Raw genomic sequence first — 14,528 nt, 5'->3', positions numbered from 1 at the left:
ATATGCCTACTTTCTTAAAATTGACAGATCTTCTTTGGCTTTTTGCCGCACTTTAGTTTCAACAGATGTTGTTTTATTTAGATCCATTCGCTGTAGCCTTGTGTGCTCCAGCTGGCTAAATGCAAATTTAATGTTATTTATGTTAGCGTTTTTATTTATTTTTTTATTTTATTTTTTTATAACAATCTATTAGTTCAAAATGTCATCAATAGGCAGAGGAAAAAATGAAACTACAGGTTTTTAATTAAAAAATCTAAACAAAATCTAAACAACTGTTGGAATAAAAAGTTTTCAGATTACAAAACAAACTTTGATTTTTTTTTATTATTTTTTTATTTTAGGCTCTGTCCGAAATCAGGTAGGCTACTGTTCATTCAAGAAACCTGTGAGTTAAAATTGATTCTTTTGCTTATGATCCTGGCATTGAAGTTTCAAGCCCAGAGGGTAAAAGCCAACAAGGACAAAGGAGCTCCCTCCTTAAACTCGACCACAGCCGAGGTGATCTTAAGCGGCGTCCAGAGGCCACGGGCTGGCACGGAACCCAGAGACTCAGGAGACATGCGCTTGCCAATTCGCTAAATGTCTTAGCGTCAGTGCGCACGGCCAGCGGGGCAGCCCACCACAGCGATGCCAGCTGCGCCGTGTGCCAAGCCTGGCCAAAGCTGCGCTGCTGGGTGGAGGCGGTGTTTCTTTCCTAATTCAGCAGCATCTGTTCATTATTTCATATTTTATAGGGAAGAAGGGTTCAACTATACGCTAGCAACTGAAAACAGCAAGGCATATAACCACAGGGACTGCACAGCGTCACAGTTGGAATGGACATGCAGTAGGCCTAGGCTATACTGTACATTAACTAATTTGAACATTTTTAGACCAGGTAAACAGAATTTGGCAAAAAAAAAATATATATATTCTAAGAGGAAATGGAAATCGAAACCAAGACACAAGGGCAAATGTAACACAGTGACAAAATAAATAATATTTAAATACAGCTTTAAGACGAAAACGGAAACATAGCCTATTAATAATAATAATAATAATAATAATAATAATAATAATAATAATAAACGTTAAACAATTTAACATAGGCTATACTAGATGTACTAAATGTAATAAGATGACAATGAGACAGCTTAACGTTAATGGTACCTAACATTATTTTTAACATTAATTGCATAAGATTGGCAGTACACGGAAACTACATATTAAGATAGCCTACACTGCACTCTAAGAAAAGTCAGTCAAAAATCATGACCCAATGTACCATGTTAAAATAAAGGAATATGCAATTTCTCTATAAGATTTTTTACAGGGGTTTTACACATCGCATATTTTAAATTACGCATCGCATTTTGTTTTAGGGTTTAAGGAAATGCCCATATATGTAAAACGTACAAGTCATTTTCTGTCAAGTCATTATCTGTTTTTCTACAGATTTTTTTTTTTTTTTATACGGTGTAATCTTGCAATGATTCAGATTTAATAAACCCCAATTTACCTTTTTATGATACTTGTGTTTGACCTTTAACATTTATCTTTAAATACCAAAATTCATACTTAACTGAAGTATTTTTTTACCCTATTATATGCGTCATGCAGTGACTGTGTTCACTGTACCAATTTCTGCATGCCAGCCACACCCCAGCAGTGCCTGTCATGGAGGCTGGCACAGATTGGCATAGCTTATCAAAATTCCACAGCATCTGTTCACTGTGGCAGTGTGGCATTGCGGAGAAAACGAGTACAGAGGAGAAGACATAAACAAATGCACGAACATAAGAATTTGCAGCATACTAGGAATGTACTTTTATGAAAACAATTTGAATACATTTGTTCATTTGTGTTAGATGAAGAGGTTATTTCTTTCTATCTTATACATTCTATTAGAATGTGTGATCAGAGTTGTAATACAAATATAGGCTATAGAGATGTACAATGATTTTCTTTTTATTGTGCCAGTGTTTTTTCCCCTCTTTTTTCTTGCATAATTCTGGATTTACAGCACAGTGTTTAGTGTGTGTGTGTGTGTGTGTGTGTGTGTGTGTGTGTGTGTGTGTGTGTGTGTGTGTGTTTATGTCTTGAGTACATATGAGTGTGTTGTTGGGGTTGTTGCTTATCTGCACAGATGGCATGTGTTTGGGGGAGGGGGGTATGAGGTTCTGATGATGCCATGCAATGGTCACATGGGCATCGGTAATTGGGCGCCATATTGCCTGGTTTGCAGGGCTCTGGGGCAGCCAGTCACCCAGCTGGACCTGTCAGATGGCATTGAATCCAGCTCACTGCCCTCTACCCTTGCATCCTTTCTTCTCTGTTTCTCCCTCCTTTTCTCACTTTTAAATTTTTAAACCCACTGCCACATTTCTCTGTCCTGTCTTACATTCACTTAGTCTTGTCCTACACCCAGTCCTCACTTTACTTCAAGACACATCCGTTGAAAACACATTTCATGACTGTGGATGCTTATACAATAAAATCATATTTTTCATCTCCCTAATAATAAATGTGTTAAGACAAAGAACAAAGAAATGTTCTTGTGTAGAAAAAACTTTTAACTGTAATATAAAATCAATTTTAGTTAACAATATCACATTTAATATCTCACTAATCTCATCAAGGAAACAAATTACAAATCAGAAGATGCAAATAAATAGATATGTAGATAGATATTAAATGTTGTTTTTTTACTGCTAAAATAACTGGAAGTAGGTGACACCGAACACCTTGCACATTCAAGTCGTAAATGGTTCTTACAATGTTCTTACATTCTTACATCTTTATAATAATGAATATGTTAAGATAAAGAACAAAGAAGGGTTCTTGAGCAGAAATGCTTCTCACTTAAAACTGTAATACAAAATCAACAATTTTGATAATATCAAATTTAATTTATTTCATATATATTCTTTCTCTTTTCTTTATATTCTCTCTCTCTCTCTCTCTCTCTCTCTCTCTCTCTCTCTCTCTCTCTCTCTCTCTCTCTCCTGTTTGTGTGTGTTAAGTGCAATATATTTTGCTTGTTTGTGTGTGTTGTTGTATGATTTGATTATAAATTGGGCCCTTTATAAGAGTGTTTTAATTGAGGAACAGATGTTCATCAGATGAGAGTAACCACATTGGTGGTTAGATAGCCATTGTGTTTGTGCTGGCATGGAACTGCTTCACTCTCTGCAAAAGTGTGGCATCAATTAAAGAAATACACACCACTTGGGATGCTGAGGTCTTTCATTAATACCAGAATGTGATATGTAATGGGAGCCTAAAAATTTGACACTATTAACAATAATTGGTCAGAGTAATTTGTTGAATGGTGCTTTTTCGACAGTCATATATATGTTACTGCTTAAATCACTCTAACTTACAAACCTTTGTGGTCTAATAATCCTCAAAAGCATCACACACACGCATGTGGGTTTTTGTGTTTTATGAGGATTCTCCAAAAACATAATGATTTTTATACTTTAGGCCTACAGATTTTAAATTATCCCCCTTAACCCAGCTGTTATTTGACAAGATGGCGCCTGTGTGTGTGTGCGCGCCTGTGTGTGTCTGTGTGTGTGTAGCAGGCTGCCTGCATCCTAGTGTGTGTGCTTCATTGTTTTTATTATTGCTTTTAATTCCAAACATTTCAACTTTGCTGACTTATAATTGTCAAACCCTTCACAATATTCAACATACCCTCAAAGAGCTGTCTAGTTTGGACTGGAGTAACTCACCCCTGTATCCCCCCTTGTGTTGTTATTTTTACTGGCTTTTCTGCTCCGACAGCCCAGCGCTGTATATCAATGAAAACGTTGCAGAAGATGAGGAAAGTGTGGGGGTATATTAGTTGCTCTTAAGTCTTGTCTGGCTGATTGGTCGACAAAGCCAGGTTTAGTGAGATGTGCGGGCATATGAATGAAACTACATTTCTTTTATATCCTGGTGCTCCTTGGAATAACGGCATGAGTGGCTCATCATAATTTAAAATTGCTGCACTGTGCACCTCCCCATAGAGATGACTCGCTGCTGGTCTGATTAAATGGGTCTCTGGTAAACAAGACATTTATTTTAAATTATTTTATCACCTCTTACAGTATAAGGGCTCCTAAATGTTTTCTCCGGACCAGAAAAACCATGCTTCAACTGATGCCTTAGATGTCTTCAATATTAATGTCTTCAGGACAATCAAAGTCACACACTTCAAATGGACATAGTGAAAAAGCTGAAAATAAATAAAAAATTACAATCAAATTCGTGATGAAGATGTTTTTTGCATGCCGTTGTTCGGTTAAGTCTATAAATTAAGTAACTGAAATTAATACACATAGTACCTTAAATTATAAACAAAAAATAACCAAGATATAAACAAATGTACCATGTGCTTTCCAATTAGGATTCCAGAGAAATTAGGAGACATCTTATTATCAAACATTCTTTTTAATCTTTGCAACTCTCAATTTGTGTGTGCAACACCTCTTTTTTTCTCTGTTTATGCTAACCAAATCACATGACTGGTACATTACCGTACTCATTTTCTCCTGTAGGTTTCAAATGACATGACTGGTACATCGTACGTTACTCATTTTCTCCTGTAGGTGTCACTATTGCCAATCTATCATGCAAAACAAATAGAGCATTTTTGCATTCATGAATTACATTTTAAAACAAACAAAAACAAAACTTTCAAGAAGTGACCAAAATATTCCTAAAGAAAAAAATACTTTATCAGCAACAGCTACACTGCCAAATTTGCAAGGATTTATGTCAGAAATATTTAGATCAACTCAATAAAGCCTGTAATTTTCCTTCAAGCTGTTACTTCCTTGCATTCATCTTCTAACACTTTCAAAACCAGTGTTGCTTACTTTTATTTGAACCTTATTTCCACACTGTTTTAGATGTCAAGACTAATTTGTCCAATCCCATTTTGTAATTCCTCTCCTAAGTTAAGAAGGTTCAACTATTACCACAAATGTTTGGATTGGATGGTCCAAAAGGGACATTTGTGTGAATCGCTCACCCTTTTTTAAACTTACTTTGTCCTATTTGGAGTTTAACCTTTCACACAAACCCATCATTGTCTGCACTTGTCTCCATGACTCTAGCTAGCCTGCTTTCATTTCTAGGAACATTGTCCTCTTTGACAATTACTACATTTTTTTCAATGCAAACATTTCGTCTACGCATGTTCCACTGTTGTCTGAGGCTCATGTTGGCCAGGTATTCTTTGCATTATCTGCTCCAAAGCTGCTCTGACAAGTACTGAACTCTTCTCCATCTATTCCTAGCATACAGATCTTTATGGACAAATTTACCAGGAGGAGGTGTCAAAGGCTCAACACTCTTTGAGTCATTTATTGTGTTAGTGGTAAGCAGACGACTATTTACAATTGACATTGCCTTGTAGAAAAATGTTCTTAATGAGCTGTCATCCAGTCTTCCTTTAGCTTGCGCCAGAACAGTGTTCATCACACCTAATTGTCCTTATTTGGCATTCCCACACACCTCCCATGTGGCTTGCTTCAGGAACATTCATGAGGAAATCACACTGTCTACTTGCAAGATAGGTAGAGATCCTCTCTTGGTCCAGATCCTTCAAACCTTTCTCCAGCATATTCTTCACCCCCACGAAATTCATGCCTTGGTCAGATGTAATCTGTCAAACTCTGATTGCTATGAAACATCTTAGAGCATTCAGAAATACATTGGTAGTAAAAATCCTCTAACATTTCTAAATGTATACCCAGGTGGAAAAGGCGCGGTATTTAATGTATTAAAAATATACTTTAAATGCAGGTAGGATGCTTATAATACATTTGTATTTCCAACATGCTTATTTGAAGTGCATTAAAAATATAATGGATTGCATTTTAATATATTTTTAAAAAGTATATTAAAAGTACATTGGTAATAAATATATGCTTAAATATACTTTTAAGAAATATGCTAAACACAAGCATACTTTTAATATATTTATAAAAAGTATACTAGAAGTACATTGGTAATAAATATATGCTTAATTATACTTTTAAGAAATATGCTAAACACAAGCACACTTTTATTATATTTCTAAAAAGCATACTAGAAGTACACTGGTAATTAATATATGCTTAAATACTTTAAAGAGATATGCTAAACACAAGCATACTTTTAATATATTTATAAAAAGTATACTAGAAGTACATTGGTAATAAATATATGCTTAAATATACTTTTAAGAAATATGCTAAACACAAGTGCACTTTTATTATATTTCTAAAAAGTATACTAGAAAAACATTGGTAATAAATATATGCTTAACAACACTTTTTTAGAAATATGCTAAACACAAGCAGACTTTTAGTGAAGTTTTAGTGTATTTATGCAATTTACAGCTGTGGAAAAAATTAAGAGACATGGATTTCTCTTAATTTTTTCTTAATAATACTTATATAATGCAATATATTAAATATGTAGCGTATGCGTTTATCATTTTAATGTTATATATGTACAAACATTAACTAACATGACAAACATTTGTCAACTATTATTAAGCATTATAATATGCATACTTATTAATATGTTGTTCACGTTTACTTTTTAAAGGCTGTTGTCCATTACACGATACGTTTAACAGGCTACTACTGAAATTCCCACAAGGATTTTAACATCATATTATTAGAAATGCATCATAAGCACCGACCTATACAGAGAACAGTGATCATAAATTAGAAATCTTTAGGGGGGGGGGGGGGGGGGGGGGGGGGGGGAATGCTGTTTCATGCATACTGATCTTTTTACACTGTTAAAGACTTGGAATCCCATACTAAACATAGACAAAGTTTCAAAAGTTAAGGTGGACGTTTGATGGGAGTATTTCTTGTCAAAAATACTACTTCCGGTTAGTCATAATTTTCGGCAATTTTTTTTCGATCATGGGTCCCCTTGACGTTAAAATTTCGGAATTTCCTTGTATGGGCCGTACGGACAATTCTACCGGAAGAGCGTGAGAGAGAGAGAGTGTGTGTGAAAGCAACAGGCTACGCCCATCAAAGCGAGGCTCGTAGGCTGCGCTGCACAGGTGATGTGACTTCATGAAAATTAACAATGTCACCAAAAAAGTGCGTTTTGGTTGCCAGACCAAGACAGTCCTGTACAGATTGCCAAAAAACCCTGCGTTAATGCAACAGTGGATGTAATGTGCTTTTCGGGATCAGCAACTGAGTTGCGCAAAGGTTTATGTCTGTTCACTGCATTTCGGTGCCGACTGTTTCATAAACAAGGCCCAGCTCGACGCCGGATTTTCCGATCGCCTAATGCTGAAGGATGGAGCAGTCCCAACGATAAAGGTCCCAACGTTAGAACCGCAGGCGGTGAGTAAGACTGCTTCAAATGTCTGTGTTTTTGCCTATGCCCATCAAGTAGCCCAAACATGATCACGTATAGTTAATTGATCAATGGAGCATGCGATGTGTAGTGCGTGTACATTTGTTTAGCTGGCCACTATACGTGTAACTTTATGTTTGTGTATTGTAAAAGCACTCCAAACAACAATACACAAAGAGTGGGGAAATATGTTGAACTAAATAAGCACGCTTCTTCATTCAAATGCGCTACTATTCCATGTCTTTCTATGTAAACACTAGCCTGCCGTGCAAAACCAGTCCGCTTTCTACAATAGTCTACACAAACTACGCGTAAACACACACACACACCTGCACAACTGCACTTCGTCATTATTTAGCTCCGCTCACACGATACGCCCCCACCCGCTCGGCTTTTTTCGAAAAGACTCGGAACAGCGCATCTTTCTTATATAATTATAAAAAAAATAAAGACTTTTCGGAGATATGCAGGATGACTGAAACTGAGTGTTTCACCCCCCCCCCCCCCTTTAATAAAAAGCCCTGTTTTTACTTGTGTTTAAATTCAAACCACACATGATTAAACCTGATTGGTTCCAGAGCCGTTGAACGACTCTGATTGGTTCTCATAATAATGAGCTCTCCTCAGAGATTCTGTTTATCAGATATGCTGTGAGTTTGTGCTTGTTGCGTGATTGCCATAAAAAAATCTAAATTTAAACGCAAAGTCTCTTCAGAGGACTTGGAGGAAACCATGTGATTCATATGGATTACTTTGGGGATGTTTTTTAGTTGTTGTTGTTGTTGTTGTTTTTTGGAACAAGCTTTTTGAAAGTTTTCTTCAGGCAAGTTGTCTTTTCATCGGGGAGTAACGTAACGTTACATCTCTCATTATTTTTGTGACTCCAGGTAAGATTTGTATTTACTTAATGTTGCTTTTTGTGCCAGTTATATTTCTGACACAAAATGTAATTGTAACAGCACTTCTTTTTCGTTTTCAGCTAGCGTTAATAGCTAAGTTACATTCAATTTGACCATCAGAGCCAAGCTTTTCAAATCTCCATTTAATCGAAGCAGACACGAAGAGATGACGATACTGCCCACAGAAGTTACTTTGAAGTTTTAGTTGCTTTTTGCATAAATAGCTCACTGTTCAGTGTTTTCCTAGGCTGCTGTGCATTTGCTAGCTAACAGTGATAACAATTAACATGATACAGACACCAGCTAATGTTAGATATCTAGCTACTTCAGCACTGGGTAATCATAATGTATAAGGTCCCTTTGTAAAGACTTTGATGAATCTGTTTTAAAGTGATGTGGTGGCATCTGTGTGTCTTAAAAAAACTATAAAATGCATCAGCAGAAAGCATAATTAAGTCATTTTAACATGTAAGTTATAAGATTACATTAATTCTTTTTATTTGGAAAATGTAGTTGTTTATTTCTGATTTCCTGAGAAATGTGACTTCATTGTATTGAGGTAAATGATCTTTGAAAAGTTTGAAATAACTATGTTATTAACATAAATGTACTTTGTCTTGAGCTGGCAGCTAACTATGCCAACATTAGATTGGCGTCATTTGTTCAAGCTTGACAACGTGCCTTTTTTTATTTTCTAAAATATATTTTTAATTACAGATAAGTACAAAGATTAAATTGTAAAACGGGATGCTTATGAGTGTACATCTGAAACTACTGAGGATGTGAATGGTTTTTACTATATTATCCACCAGGTTCATTATACTCAGCATTCTATAATTCTTAAAAATAAAACAAATCATTCATCACCATCTGCTTGTTTTTTGTGAAATATTAATTCATTTATTTTTCCGTTCAGATCAGCTGCTTTAGAAGACAAGCGATGAAGAGAGTAGTAAGTATGATTTAATCTCATGGTCACCTCTGTTGTAGAGATTTTGAATCAGGCCTAATGGAGTGTGATTCATTAAAGGGTTAGTTCACCCAAAAAAGAAAATTTGGTGACTAATTTCTCACCCTTATGTATTTCGACACCCATAAGACCTTTGTTCATCTTTGGAACACAAATGAAGATATTAGTGTTGAAATCCGATGGCTCAGAAAGGCCTTCATTGGCAACAATGTCATTTCCTCTCTCAAGACCCATAAAGGCACTAAAGACGTCGTTACAAAGCCCATCTCGCTTCAGCGGCTCTACAATAGTTTTATAAAGCGACGAGAATTTCATTTTTGTGCGAAAAAAACAAAACAGAACAACTTGTATAGGGATGGACCGATTTCAAAACAAAGCTTTGAATCGTTATGAATAAGTGTATCGATTCGGATTGTATGTCAAACCACCAAAATCACGTGACATTGGCAATCCGAATCATGACCCTTTATGTCGTGATAGGAAAATGATAGCAACTGGCTCCAAATGGCTCATTTCTGTGCCTCCTTTGAGTCAAATCTGTCTGTTATTTATTTTTATTTTTTTATTTGGTAAAGCCGCAGGTCACTTGTCATAGTCGTCCTGACATGCAGCATTTTGCACAACTTCTAATTTCCTTAAATCTCTGCAACAGAGGTGAAGCGTGCATGTTCTCATTACCACAATATACACATTCATGGGAAATATAGGTTTAAATAAAACACAATAAAGTGGCGCAGGGGTAATACTGAGGTGTTTTATTTTGTAGAATAAAAGAAGAAAGTGTCTTGAGCTTGTTTTCACCAAAGACCTTATTTCAGCCATTTAAACAAAATAGCATTCAAAACAACACATTGACTTTACTACGAGAGAACCGGAAGTGCAAAATGCTAATTGGTTTCCATGTTTTGGCTTACAAAGTGATGTCACACCTGCACCACTCTATTATTACCATAGAACATACCCTGATATACACAGGTTGCACTATTGCTTCAAATACCAATACCAGTGACTGGTGAATTTCTGCTAACTGTAAGGGGTGTTGTTGGTCTTCTAATCTTATGTTCATTACAGCGACTGGGCCATCACTGCCTGCAAGTGAGGTCAAATAAATGAAACTGGCCGAAAGTGATGGTGCGGTTGCTGCGTTCGTTATTTTTGAGGTAAAAAATTATGTAAATTCTGTTGGGTTTCTCGTAGAAACCGATCGTTTGTGTCTTAAGACATCAATGTTTCCCCATGAGCCGCTGTGTTTAATATGGATTCGTATGTCTGTGTGTTTTTTACTCTCATAGAAATACACCCCATTGACATGCTGTCACAGACACACCAGGCTCCCACGTCACAGACACCCCACGATCACTCTCACCAGAATACTAATCACGCACACCTGCAACCCATCATCACCCCATCACTCACAGTATAAGAGTCACACGCGCACACACACACACACACAGTTGTCCGGTCTCGTTTGCACAAGGTACTAACTAGCTCTGCTTACCTTACCAAGTCTGCTTCCTAGTCTCCAGTGATCTCCTGTGTCCAGCGTGTGTGTTCGGTGTTCTCCATCGTTCCCTCCTGAAGTCCTTCCGAAGTTCACCTGAGAAGCCCAGTCACCGTTCACTCCACTTCATTCACTCCATTACTGTTTCACTCTTCTGGTGTCCAAAAATAAAACCCGCTAACCATCTCTTGTCTCCGTTAGTCTGTATCAGTCCCATGGCCAAACCGGCGCCCTTCTCTGGATCGGCGGAGGACTGCAACGGATTCCTCCTGCAGTGTTCACTGGTCCTGGATATGCAACCGCACTTATATCCAACGGATCGTGCCCGCGTGGCGTTTATAATCTCCCAACTGAGCGGTAAGGCCCTGCGCTGGGCGGAAACATTGTATTCTCAAGATAATGCCATCGTACAATCATTGTCAAGTTTCCTCTCTCACTTCAAAGATGTATTCAGAAAACCTGCCTGGGAAACTTCTGTGGGTGAGAAGCTATATCATTTGAAACAAAACGACATGTCTGTTAATGAGTATGCTTTACAGTTCCGGACCTTGGCCGCCACCAGCGGGTGGAACGAACAGGCGCTTCTAGTCGTGTCTAGAAGAACACCAGGACCAGTTCTGAAGCCTGCCGTCCCTCTGCCGACCAGCATCCGCCAGCCCTCCAGAACCAGTTCACGAACCCATGCAACTCGAAAATGCGAGGTTAACCCCAGCAGAATGGAGGAGACCGATTGGGCAGGGGCTATGTTTATATTGTGCATCATCTGATCACTTCATCGCCAAATGTCCCACGCGTCCTCCTCGTCCTTTGGTGAGTGTGATTTACCCTTCCTCTTACAAGAGTCAACCGTTAACCACAGTCGTGAACCTTATTACTGCCGATGTCTCCCTGCCAGTCTATGCCCTCCTCGACTCCGGTTCCGCTGGGAACTTCATCTCCGGCGCCCTCTGCCGTCAGCTCCACCTCCAGATGACTCGCACTCCGTCCACCAGTTGCAATATGAATGTGTAAATAGGTAATTGATCTAATTACTGTAAGCATTTAATTCCTATTTGTCACATAATCAATCCCTTCCTTAAACCTACCCGTTTGTGTTTTATATATATATATAATTTAAAAAAAAAAAAAACAGGCAGATACGACTGCAGGAACAATTTATTCAAAAAGTACAAATATTCCAAGTGTCCCAAGGCCAAACGATTGTTTTGTGTGAAGTAAATCCCCAGAAGCGATCAGCAGCGTCGAGTCCATCCACCGGCCGATGATTAACACATTTCACAATTTGCCGCCCGGAACTTTCGCAATAAACGTCACGTCAGCTTTGACAGCATTGGCTGTCATGTGTCTCGTGACCAATTGCGTCATTACGTCAGCTTTGGTTGTAAAATGCCATTGGCTCTCATGTGTCATGTGACCGATTGCGCCCTGCTAGAGTCAGGACAGGAGTATTATTTGAATGAGAAATATGAGAAATATGCATTCATAAAGGGATCATCATTTCAATGATTAAAACATTAAGATCAACTCTGTTCTTCACATAAAGATATCGTATGACTTCAGAAAACTTTGAATGCAACATGAGCTAATACTTTTATACTGTTTTTGGTCAGTTTTTGCAGTAAAAGCCTATTTATATTTATAAAATCATGTCTACTTTTACAAATGCAAAGAATTAAATGCGTCTTGATCTGATGCATTGGGATATGCATCAATACATTATATAGACTACTCATCATTTACTAATGGTTTGATCATCATTTGTTGATGATTAACAATTTATTGAGATAATGGTATATTGACATTTCAGTGATTAATAATATATTAACTAGTAACTTAACCATTTACTAAGGATCTGTTTGATTATTTTATGAAATGGTATTTTTTTAAAGATAGGCCTAACCTATGACAGATTTGTAAATTGTTAGCATATTAATCATTTATGAATGTATAATTATGATTTGTAAATTATTAGTTCATCATTATGTAATAACTTGTAAATAATTTATAACTGAATCTACAAACCATACAAAAAGTAACATTTATGAAATGCATTGTCATGTTTTGTAAATCATTAGTTCATTATTAACTAATCAATTGTAAATTAGCCTACTTAATACTGAATCTACTAAATATAAGTAAAATAATTAACAAATCACTCATTAATCATTAATGAACACGTAGTCATGTTTCATGAATCATTAGTTAATCATTTACTAATCATTTGTAAGTTACTTGTAACGGAATTTACAAAACATTCACAAAATGTTAGCATATCAATTGATAATCATTTATGAATGTTTTGTAAATGATTAGTTCATCATTAACTAACCACTTAAATACACCGAATAAATACCTAGGGTTCTATATGTTTTCTTCTAAAAGAGTTGAGAAATAAACAGATCTAGCAGTTTTTATGGCCTTTCTGTATGCAATCATGCTCTCTTTCCACAATTTGCGAAAAACCTCCAGTTTTGTTTTCTTCCAGCTGTGCTCCATTTTTCTGTCTGCTGTTTTAGGGGCCCGAGTGTTCTCGTTGTACCACAGCGTTGGATTATTTTCTTTAATCTTCTTTAACCGCCGGGGAGCAACTATGTCCAAAGTGCTAGTAAAGAGAGAGTCAGTAGTTCCCTTTCGTTCAGTCACTCCGAGTAACGTCAGTGACTGACGATTTGGGGTTTCGCTTAGAAGCTTATCAACTTCGAGATCAAAGAAAGCGCCCAATGGCAGTACCAATGCCATGGGCATGCGGAATTTGCATAGCAGACTCTGCCCCACAGCGTGGGTATAAACAGGAAGTCGATGGCATGATCGTATTATGTTTCTGCTTCAGAGCCAAGAGCACATACACTCTTCACTCCACAAAGCCTTCTGAGACTCTGTCAGCTTCTTCGAGACAAGCAGCCTTTCAGTTGTTGTTGATGTTTCGGCGCGTTCCAGTGATCACATACTTCCTGCCTGCTGATCTGACGATCCGGTATCGAGCTGGTGTGCGGTTCCCTGGGCGCTTCGGCATCGACTGCGAGGTTTCCTCTCACAAAAAGAGCTCACGTGTGGAACTTCCTTTTCAGGATGTCTCGCCCGTGGGCTTCTGGGTGCAGCCGATCCCTTTTGTCATCTGATGGGCACAATCACTGTCTAACGTGTTTGGGCTTTCAGCGCGCTCAGGCAGCATTAGTGGATTAGTCATGTTCCCGTAATGGGAACATGACTAATCCACTAATGCTGCCTGATCTCGGTATTACGGTCAAGACTCAATGAGCTCGGTGCGGCCACCGGAGGGAGAGTCCCCTCTAACACACCCCAATCTGCCGTCTCTACGCGAGGCGGCACTTTGGCTGGTGGTCAGGGTGACCTGAGGGCGATGGTGTGGAACAAAGCCCCGACTCTCATGCCTCGGCCCACACCCCTCTCTGATGCACCAAACCAAAAAATCTTTTGTTCAGCTGCTGGCCCACGGGTCAGAAAGAAAAGAACTGACACTCCCATCCCTGAGCACACAGAGACCGGTGACGACAGTGCACGCTACCCTCGGGTCCCACCACTCTCGTCCCTCTCTGTCGCCAGCCTCTTCTCACAGCAGTCACTGCTGACTTGCCTCCGTCAGATCGAGAGCAAGAGCGCGATTCCACTGAAACTATTTCAGAGGCTCCTGGGGCATATGGCATCCACTGCGGCGGTCACGCTGTTCGGATTGCTTCTTATGAGACCGCTTCAGCACTGGCTTCGCGATCGAGTCCCGAGATGGGCATGGCAGTCTGGCACGCTCTGGGTCCAAGTGACTGGGGCCTGCTTACAGACCTTCACCCCGTGG

This window comes from Pseudorasbora parva, chromosome 21 (genome assembly GCF_024679245.1).
Source record: "Pseudorasbora parva isolate DD20220531a chromosome 21, ASM2467924v1, whole genome shotgun sequence".
Lineage (NCBI taxonomy): Eukaryota > Metazoa > Chordata > Actinopteri > Cypriniformes > Gobionidae > Pseudorasbora > Pseudorasbora parva.
The sequence above is the reverse complement of the archived record's forward strand: the minus strand, read 5'-3'. Positions refer to the sequence as shown.